This window comes from Jaculus jaculus, chromosome 1, assembly GCF_020740685.1.
Source record: "Jaculus jaculus isolate mJacJac1 chromosome 1, mJacJac1.mat.Y.cur, whole genome shotgun sequence".
Lineage (NCBI taxonomy): Eukaryota > Metazoa > Chordata > Mammalia > Rodentia > Dipodidae > Jaculus > Jaculus jaculus.
The window spans coordinates 118,340,702-118,350,331 of NC_059102.1; the positions used below are offsets into that span (position 1 = coordinate 118,340,702).

At 42.7% G+C, this 9,630-nt stretch overlaps 1 non-coding gene across 1 annotated transcript; it reads right to left on the minus strand.

The window, feature by feature from the left end:
• Positions 1 to 676: 676 nt before the first annotated feature.
• On the minus strand, positions 677 to 820 carry LOC123457906. Its single transcript, XR_006635259.1, has one exon. It is a non-coding gene; the product is annotated as a small nucleolar RNA SNORA48 (small nucleolar RNA).
• Between the last annotated feature and the right edge of the window lie 8,810 nt (positions 821 to 9,630).

Here is a 9,630-nt window from a genome sequence, read left to right on the forward strand (position 1 = left end):
AGCAAAATAGCCACAATTCTCTAACAAGTGTGCCATTCATGAATTATTAGGAGTAACAATCTTTTATTGTTTTGGTTTTATTTGGTTGGTTGTTGTTTTATTGGATATAGGGTCTCACTCTAGCCCAGGCTGACCCAGAATTCACTAAGTTCTCAGGCTGGCCTCAAACTCACAGCAATCCTTCTACCTCTGTCTCCAAGTACTGGGATTAAAGGCATGTGAGGATCTGTTTTTCAAAAACATATTTTTACTTATTTATTTGCAAACAAAAAGAGACAGAGAGAGAGAGAACCAGTGGGCAAGTGCCTCTTGCCACTGCAGATGAACTCCAGGTGCATGTGCCACTTTGCATACTGGCTTTATGTGGGTATTGGGGCGTCATACCTTAGCCTGCAGGCTTTGCAAGAAAGAGGAAGGATCTCCTGCTCACTTCTGCTCACAGAAGTTTTATTTTTAATTTTTAATTTGTAAAGAGGAGATAGAAGAGAGACAGACAGAAATAATGGGCACACCAGGGCTTCCAGCCACTGCAAATGGACTACAGATGCATGTTCCACTTTGTGCATCGGCCTTTACGTGGGTCCTGGGGAATCAAACCCTGGTCATTAGACTCTGCTAGCAAGCAACTTAACTGCTGAGCCATCTCTCCAGTACAGAAGCTTTTGTCCACCCTCAGGACTGTGCCCTAGGAAAGAAACAGCTCTGGCCACCAAGTTAGGCATCAAGCTAGGATAAACAAAGGCCTTCTATTTGTTCTGCCACTGCCTGATCTAAGAAAACCACCACCAATGAAGTGTTTCTTTGCCCATGGCCAAGGGGTCAGAAGCTTTATTTTCAAAAGCTTTCTGATATAGCAACTTGTAGATGAGTCTTGGCTTCTCATGCATCTTGCTTTCAAAGTTAAGTAATATTATTTCTATATCTGCCTTCAGATGGATTGACCCCTACAGAGGATGGTCTGTTCTCAAAAGGGGGATGTGGTAGCTTAAATGTGAAATATTCCCCATAGGCCCATGTATTTAAACACTTGGGTCCCAGCTGGTAACACTGCTTTGGAAGGTTGTAGAATCTTCATGAGGCGGAGCCTGGTTGGAGAAAGCGAATCACTAGGGGAGGGCCTGGAGGTTTTACAGCTCAGCTCCACTTTCTAATCACTCAGTACTTCCTGCCTCTGATTTTGATGCTATGACAGTCATTCTGACAGGAGTGACATGGAACCTCAAAGCAGTTTTAATTTGCATTTCCCTGATGGCTAAGGATGTTCTCTTGAAGGAATAAAATCCTTATTATCTAATGCAAAAAAAGGACCTGATTTAGAATCAAGACCTGATTTATACCCATTAAGTGTTTTTGTTTTCTACTTTCATTGTCAAGGTGTAGGAACACACAAAAGAAACCAACCACCTCCTTGCTGGTAATTATTGAGTCATAAAATAGCATTTTCCCTCTCGTATGTAATCAACACTAACACTGGTTAGGTGATTTTAATCTGTATTTTCAACACCCAGTTCTGTGCCTACAATGAGGAGACAACTAAGAAGTCAATATTTATATTCTTCTTATTTTATTTATTTATTTATTTGGTTTTTTGAGGTAGGGTCTCACTCTAGCCCAGGCTGAACTGGAATTCACTATGTAGTCTCAGGGTGGCCTCGAACCCACAGTGATCCTCCTACCTCTGCCTCCCGAGTGCTGGGATTAAAGGTATAAGCCACCACGCCTGGTTCATTCTTTTTATTTTTATTTATTTATTTAAGAGCGAGAGAGAAAAAATGGGCATACTAAGGCCTCCTACTGCTGCAAGTGAACTTCAGATGCATGCACCACCTTGTGTATCTGGTTTTGGGTGGGTACTGGGAAATCAAACCTAGGCCATCAGGCTTTGGAAGCAAGTGCATTTAACTGCTAAGCCATCTCCCAACCCAAAATATTTATTTCTTTTTTATTTTTTTTCCTGTTTTGTGTGGGTTTTTTGTTTGTTTGTTTTTCTTTTTTTATTAATTAGTTTTGTACTCAGCAAATACAGTCAGTTTGGTGCCATTGTTAGGCTCATCCCTGACCTATCCCCTCCCCATTGGCCTCTCCTTGTTGAGGTATATGGGTCGTGCATTGTGGAGTTAGCCCACAGTTATGGGTAGGATAAATGTCTCTGCATATCATGACCCAACATGTGGCTCTGACATTCTTTGCGCCCCCTCTCCCTGAGCCATGTTGGGTTTATTTTTGGTCTGCTTCAGTGAGGAGGTGTTAGGGGCCTCTGGGTCTCTGGCTCTCTGATTTGGTAGGAATTGATTTTCCTCTGTGTTGATATCCTTCACCCTTGTGCTGGTACCTGGTTCATCAAGAAAACAGCACCCTTGCTTGTTTCACCAATTGTTTTGTTTTGTGTTTTTTGAAATAGAGGGTCACTCTAGCCTGGCCACGCTGATCTGGAACTCACTCTGTGGACCCAGGCAGGCCGCAAGCCCAAAGAGATCCTCCTACCCTGCCTCCTCAGTGCTAGTAAAAAAACATGAAAGGCATGCACCATCATACCTGACATATTTCTTTCCTTTTAAATGTTTTTATTTATTTATTTTCCAGCAGACATATACAGAGAATGGGAGAAAGAGGCCTGTTGTGGTGGTACATGCCTTTAATTCCAGCACTTGAGAGGCAGAGGCAGGAGGCTCGCCATTAGTTCAAGGTCACCCTGAGACTACATAGTGAGTCCCAGGTCAGCCTGGACTACAGCAAGATCTTGCCTCAAAAAAGGGGGGGTTCTGTAGAGATGGCTTAGCGGTTAAAGCATTTACCTGAGAAGCCAAAGGACCTTGGTTCAATTCCCAGGACCCACGTAAACCAAATGCACAAGATGACACATGAGCCTGGAGTTCATTTACAGTGGCTGGATGCCCTGGTGTACCCATTCTCTCTCTCTCTCTCCCTCTCTCTCTCAAATAAATAAATAATTTAAAACAAACCAATAAAAAAGTATTATATATATATATATATATATATATATATAGAGAGAGAGAGAGAGAGAGAGAGAGAGAGAGAGAGAGAGATGGGGTGGTGCCCATCTTTAATCCTAGGACTTGGGACGCAGAGGTAGGAGGATCGCCAAGTGTTTGAGGTCATCCTGAGACTACCTAGTAAATTCCAAGGACTCATTCTATACTTAAAATATTTTCTTGAATGACCTTGGGTTCGAGTTCACTATACATCATTTCTCCAAGGTCCTCAGGGACGTTTTATAGATGTTTCAAGGAACCATCAATGCTGTTGGTATGTCATGAGTCCCAGTTTTTAATGCATAGGCATTTTCAATACCATGTATATTTCAGGTTGTACAGAATTTCCTGATTGCAAGGATTTTTGCTGCTGTTATTCATTATGGTTTTTACACACTGCCATTTGAGAGTGGTCCCTTTGACAAGGGACAAAAACTGCTCCTCCAACACCATGGCATAGCAATGATTTCCCTTCTAAATTATTCCTACATGATCCATTTACTGCATTAAATAAAAGTGAATGGTAGAACAAGCTCACATGGAATATCATTTGAAATCTTTCCAAGAACTTATTACTTCTAAAACACCCCATTACAATAATTTATTGTGCTATCTCATTCATTCATGCTTGCTTTGAGGGTTGTGCTTGGAGCCCTGAAGAACTACCCACAGGCACATGGCCGTAAGTTGGTCATATTGCTCTGAGAAGCTCTGACTTTTTATTGCAAACATGAATTTTCAAACACATGTGAAATTAGAGAGCATGGGGAAATGAGCCACCAAATACTGAGCACCTAGTTTCCGTAGTTATCAATTTATTGTGAGTCAATCTAGTGTCATTTCTACCACGTTTCCAATCACTCAATCCTGTTTGACATTCCTGAGAGGTTTTCCCAGGAAGTTACCAAAGCTTCTGTGGCTATAAAAACCATCACCTTAGGCTGGAGAGATGGCTCAGCAGTTAAGGCATTTGCCTACAAAGCCTAATGACATGAGTTCAGTACCCTAGTACCCATGTAATACCAGATGCAGAGTGGCACATGTGTCTGGAGTCTGTTTGCAGTGGCTGGTGGCCCTGGTGTGCCTCTCTGTCTGTCTCTCTAGCTCTCTGTGCTTGCAAATAAATGAGTAATTTTTTTTGAAACGTCACTTTCTTGGGCTGGAGCTATAGACTTTCTGAACTCCTGCTCTTGAGTGTGGCATGAACACATTTCCTGAGGCATTCTGTTCACTTGCTTGGGTTTTCATCTCCATCATGTAAAGGAATTTTTGGGGGCTGGATCAGCAGTTAAATGTTTGCTTGCCAAGCCTGCCAACTAAGGTTCAATTCCCCAGTATCCATGTAAAGCAAGACACAAAAGTGGTGCATGCATCTGGAGTTCCTTTGTAGTGGCAAGAGGCCCTGGCACGTCCATACTCTAGTCCCTGCAAATGAACTCCAGATGCATGTGCCCCCTTGTGCATCCGGCTTATATGGATACTGAGGAATCGAACCTGGGTGCTTTAACAGCTAAGCCATCCCGCCAGCCCAATAAAAATATATTTAAGGGGCTGGAGTGATGGCTTAGCAGTTAAGGTACTTGCCTGTGAAGCCAAAAGACCCAGTTTCAATTCCCCAGGACCCACGTTAGCCAGATGTACAAGGGGGCTCACACGTCTGGAGTTCGTTTGCAGTAGCTGGAAACCGTGGCGTGCCCATTCTCTCCCTCCCTCCCTCTCTCTCTCCCCCTTTCTCTCCTTCCCTCTTTCTTTGTTAAATAAATAAATAACATATATATTTATTTATTTACTTACTTACTTATCTAGTTAAGAGTGAGGGAGAGAAGGAGGGAAAGAGAGGCAGAGAATGGACACACCAGGGCCTCTTGCCACTGCAAACCAACTCCAGATTTTGTGCATCTGGCTTTACATGGGTACTGGGGAACTGAGCCCAGAACCTGCAAGCTATGCTGAGACATCTCCCCAGCCCTAGTTTTTCTTAATAAAATATGAAACTATCCAAAGATACCATTATGACTGTAAATTGGGAAAATACTGGAAATAATTGTCCAATGACAGGAGATATGGAACTATTCCATAAAATATCACCAAAAAATGGGATTCTGTGGAGCACTGATGAATAAGGACAAAACATTCATGATATATTAAGTTCTAGAAGGTGTTGCCTAGCAATTTCCTCTGAACAGAAACTTCTCAATTTGGAGGGACGCTCCTAGCTAAGGAGGCTCAGGAGGTAAACTGGACTGAGGACCTCACAGGTCTCCAGAAGTTCCTGAAGCTTATGTGTTGCAAGGCCCCACCCCCAGTGTTCTATACAGAGAGGAAACCATCAGCTCAGCTGCCCAAAAGTCTCTCAGTGAGCTCCAGGGATGTAGCTTCTGAGTCACAGTCTATGCTGGGGTAGGCTCTTTCATAGTCCAGCTGCCTTTGAGTCACCCATGCTCCTGGCAGAACACTCCGTGGGTCACCAAGTTGGACTCTGATGTAATCAATAGTTTGATCTATTGCATTTTCTTATCTGGGTGTGAAGAAACATATCTTCACATCTCCCCAGGAAAAGTTGGATTGACAAAGGTATATCTCTAAATAAATAAGTAATAATGTGAAAAGATATGGCAGGAGAATCTATAAGTGAAAAGAAACTGAGAATTATTAGCAAATTGTCACATACCTGGAATGCAGGGTCACTGAGAAATCAAATTGGGGCTGAGCTGAAAACTTTCTCCCAGTAGACCAGCTGACAGACAGCTTGAAAAAGCTGTACTGCACGCAGCTTTAGGGGAGACAGAAGTCATCAGTAGTGCAAACAGTGGATGCTGCAAGCCTCAAGTTTGGCCATCGCCAAATGAGCCAACGGATGCAATAGTGGCATGTCTGTTCTATGGGAAACCAACTGCCCTCTAATTGGACTGGAGGCCTGCTCTATGGGAGGGAAGACACGCCCAGTACTGAAATCCTAATCAAAAGCCTATGGTGGGGGAGGTCATGAGCATTAGGAGTGTAATGCCTGCTCTTGTCTGGTTAAATGCATATATTATGCTCACCAAACTGCCTTGTAAGCACTTTACTTAATGTTCATACCTATATATTAAGACTACTCTCACTTTTGGTTAGAAAAGCTTCTCTTTTCAGACTAGTGGTGACCACTGGGATGACCCAAAAGGCACCATAGTGCTAAGAAGGCATGATAGAGGAATGTTCAGCACTGAAACATCTCTATCACAACTTCCAAGGCTCAGGTCCCACTGCACAAGAGGAGGCAGAAAGAATGTAAGAGCTGAAGGAAGGGTTGGCCTGCTTACAATGCAATCCACTAGACAGATATTGGCCTTGATATCCATGACCTCGCAGTGCCTAGAACTATCTTCACAAGACCCTCAAAATAGGAGGAAAAGATGATGACATCAAATAAAAGAGATAAGCCTGACAGGGTGGCACACACCTTTAATCCCAACACTCGGGAGGCAGAGGTAGATGGATTGCCATGAATTCGAGGCCACCCTGAGACTACATAGTAAATTCCAGGTCAGCCTCAGCTAGAGTAAGACCCTACCTCGAAAAAGCAAAAAATAAATAAATAAATAAATAAGAGACTAATGGAGAGAGGGAGGGGATATGATGGGGCGTGGGTTTGTGAAGGGGAAAGTGGGGGAGGGGAGGGAATTATCATAGTTCATTGTCTTAAGTATGGAAGCTGCAAATAAAAAGGGAAAAAGTGAATCATTAGCAAATTGCAATATGATGTATGGCCCTTGTAAGTCTAAGCATATAACACATACGAGAACACTGAGGGAATCTGAACACCCACTAGTTATTGAATGATCCTATGGGCCTTTAATAATTATATTTAAATATGACAATGTTATGTTATTTTCTTTTCTCTCTCTCTCTCCCTCTCTCTCTCTGTATGTGTGTGTGTGCATGCACACGCATGTGGAGGTCAGAGGTCAACATCAGGTGTCTCCCTCAAACACTGTATCTGATTTATTGAGACAAGGTCTCTCACTGAACCTGGAGCTCACCAATTGGGTTAGACTAGCTAGCCAGGAAGTCTCAAGGATCCTCCTATCTCCACCTCTCCAGTGCTGGTATTACAAGTGCATGAAGCCACCACAGCTTTTATGTGGCTGCTGAACTAGGCCCCCTTGCTTGTATGGCCAGCACATCGCCCACTGAACTGTCTTTCCAGCCTCACTGTGCTATTTCTTAGTTCCATTTAGAGATGGAATGTTTTGCTGATAGGCTATATGAGGCTAGCAACAAAACAATACTGTTGTGGAGGGTTATTATATGCTGTTCTCCAAATATGTTGAAAATTACCTACTATGAAAAGATTGTTTTAAGTTATAAGATAGTTATGTATACTGCTAACTTATAGTATTGATTTTTATGCTTATTTACAAGAAGAGAGAGATAGAAAGGACATAGAGAGAGAGAGAAAGGGAGAGAGGGACAAAGAAAGTAAGAAAGAAAGAGAGAGAGAGAGAATAGGCCTCCAGTCACTGAAAACTCCACATGTATATGCCACTAAGCTTCTGGCTTTATGTGAATACTGGGGAATTGAACCCAGGTTGTTAGGCTTTGCAGGCAAGTACCTAAACCACTGAGTCATCTCCCTAAAACCCTCTATCTTTATTTATTTGTTATTTTCTCTTTTGATACAACAGGGTCTCATGTAACTCAAGCTAGCCTTGAACTTACTCTGAAACTGAGGATGACCTTGAACTCCTCCTGACGCTCTTGCCTCTTCCTTGTAAGTACTGGGATTATCGACTTGTGCATCCACCCAACTATCAACTTGTCTTAGTTTTTCTTTATTCTTTCCCATGATATTACTTTAATATACAGAAAATGAAGCTGGACGAGGTGGCGCATGCTTTTAATCCCAGCACTTGGGACACTGAGGTAACAGGATCACTGTGAGTTCCAGGCCAGCATGAGACTACATACTGAATTCCAGGTCATCCTGGGCTATAGAATAAGTTCCAGGTCAGCCTGGGCTAAAATGAGACCCTGTTTCAAAAATAAAAAATACAGAAAATGGTCTTTTGTGGCAACCTGACAACTTCAATTTATGCTAGACATCAATCCTTCAAAATTTGCCATTTTCTCATTATTTGTCTCACTTTTTTGAATCCAGTTCATAGTCTGCTAAAAATAGCAATATGAGATAACATCACGTTACCTTTTAAATTAGCTAGTCTTCTCTTGTTGCACACATGCAGATGTGTATATGTGGCTTACCCTCTGGACAGGAAGTCTGACAATTCACCCTGGAGCTAACATGGGGATGAGCGCAGTTCACTAGACGCCCTGTCCATTCATGTTTTAACACACAGCCAGCAAGCACTCCATAAGCCAAAGAAGAAAACTGAATCTCCTAAACAGATAAATCTCAATTAAAAGCAAAAGTCTTTTATTTATTAATTAGTTTTGTACTCAGCAAATACAGTCAGTTTGGTGCCATTATTAGGCTCATCCATGTCCTACCCTCTCCCCCTGGACCCTCCTTGTTGAGGTATAGGGGTCATGCATTCCGGAGTTAGCCCACAGTTATGGGTAGGATAAATATCTCTGCATATCATGACCCAACGTGTGGCTCTGACATTCTTTCCGCCCCCTCTTCCACAAAATTTCCCTGAGCCATGTTGGGTTCATTTTTGGTCTGCTTCAGTGATGAGGTGTTGGGGGGTCTCTGGGGCTCTGGCTCTCTGATTTGGTAGGAGTTGATTTTCCTCTGTGTTGATCTCCTTCACCCTTGTGCTGGTACCCGGTTCACCAAGAAAACAGCCCCCTTGCTTGCTTCACCAATTGTTCTTAGTTTCAGCTGGGGCCCTTTTGAGGTATGATGGGGTGGTAGCTCCTTAGGAGATATACATCTATTTAAAAATGAGAAGCAGATTCTCCAACGGAGAGTAAGTTAGCACCAGACAAATGAGATAACCCTTACTGTTTTATAGAGAATTTAATAGGTATAGGCCCTCTTGTAGCCCATGATTGGTGGTAACTTGATAATGGAGAGTGGACTTATGTTTGGATATGTTTCTGACTTGTTTTCCAGATTCAGCTGTGGGTACCGTACCACTGAGGGGATCAGTTAGCTGAATCAAGAGCAGCTGGTTTCCCACCATGGCTGTGTGCCACTATTGCACTTGTGTGAGCATCATGACAGGTTATTTGCTGCTAAGTAGGTTAGACCATGAGTTGCTTGTACAGATATTGGTCATTTCCCCCAGTCGCCCATGTAGCACCTTCTGGCACTAGACACGCTGACTGTCTGGGGACTGACTCTCTCCTAGCTTCCAGCCATGCCATTCCATTTTATGTGTCAGCTGCATATGGTGTCTTCAGCAGTAGGGTCTTACCACTAACCTTTGGTGGGTCATCAAGTACTCTGACAGAAATCTGTCTTTCTTTTAGGAAACCTTATAGGTCTCTCTGATCAAAAGCTCATTGTGGATAATAGCCACATGCTGGTACTGGGAGTTATAGATCAGTGCCCACTAAGAAAAGGAAAAAAGATAACTAATATAAAAGAGTTAGAGAGAAGAGAGAGAGGGAGGGAGAGAGAGAAGCTGTAGAAGATTAAGGTCAGTCTTCATCATTTTTTTTTTTTTTTGAGGTAGGGTCTCACTCT